The sequence below is a fragment of the Cricetulus griseus genome, assembly GCF_003668045.3.
Source record: "Cricetulus griseus strain 17A/GY chromosome 1 unlocalized genomic scaffold, alternate assembly CriGri-PICRH-1.0 chr1_0, whole genome shotgun sequence".
NCBI classification, from domain to species: Eukaryota; Metazoa; Chordata; class Mammalia; order Rodentia; family Cricetidae; genus Cricetulus; species Cricetulus griseus.
In genome coordinates this window covers 198,698,473-198,699,458 of record NW_023276806.1, presented here as the reverse complement: position 1 = coordinate 198,699,458, position 986 = coordinate 198,698,473, and the positions used below count along the sequence as shown (strand labels likewise).

General features: G+C 44.6%; 1 non-coding gene across 1 annotated transcript; it reads right to left on the bottom strand.

Annotated features, from left to right (window-relative positions):
• Nucleotides 1–254: 254 nt before the first annotated feature.
• LOC113832869 lies at nucleotides 255–421 on the bottom strand. The gene has a single exon (XR_003480339.1). It is a non-coding gene; the product is annotated as a U1 spliceosomal RNA (small nuclear RNA).
• Nucleotides 422–986: the final 565 nt, after the last annotated feature.

Here is a 986-nt window from a genome sequence, read left to right as displayed (position 1 = left end):
AAAAGCAATGTTAAAAATAAAAATATTAAGTAAATGGCTCAGCAGGTAAGACTTGCTTGATGACTGAATTCTATGCTCAGGACCCATATTGTAGAACAGAACAGAACAAGCTCTAACTTGTTGCCCTTTGACCTCCACACACACACACACACACACACACACACACACACACACACTTTTTAAAATAAATAAGTAAATGATTTTAAAACATAGATACTGTGCCAGAACTATAAACTCTGAGAAAATTAATTTTTAAGGGAAAAGCTCAAATACTATCCACAACTATCCCCACAAATCATGCAGCTGAGTTGCCTGCATTTGGGGAAATTGCAGGAGCCAGGATACCCAGCGTGCAATGGGTGAGATTCACCCTGGGAAAACCAACTTCTTGATCGTGGCATCTTCCCTGCTGGGTAATTTTTTTTAAAAAAATAACTTTCTCCACCCACCCCCCACCTTGCCTCTTTCTCCTTGTCTCCAAGAACAAAATTCTGTTTCAAAGGAAAAGACTGTTCTAGGACACAGCCTAGACAGGAGAGATCCGGCACTAATTATATTAACATGTTCAACCGTGAGTGGTGGTGCATGCCTGGAGTCCCAGCATTCAGGAAGCAGAGGCAGGTGGGTCTCTGTGAGTTGAAGGCCAGCAGCCTGGTGAGATTCAGGCCACCTAGGGTCACATAATGAGACACCACAAAAGAAAGAAAGAAAGAAAGAAAGAAAGAAAGAAAGAAAGAAAGAAAGAAGGAGGAGGAGGAGGGAGGAGGAGGGAGGGAGGGAGGAGGAGGGAGGGAGGGAGGAGGAGGGAGGGAGGGAGGGAGGGAGGGAGGGAGGAAGAAAGGAAAGGAAGAAAACCTGTCTGAAAGGTTGTCTTGCTCTCTGCTACTTTGAAACTAAGAAAACAGAGAACAGTATGAGGCTGAGAGTGTAGCTCAGTACCACAGCATTTGCCTGGCACACATGAGCCCCTGAATGATAGCACAGTT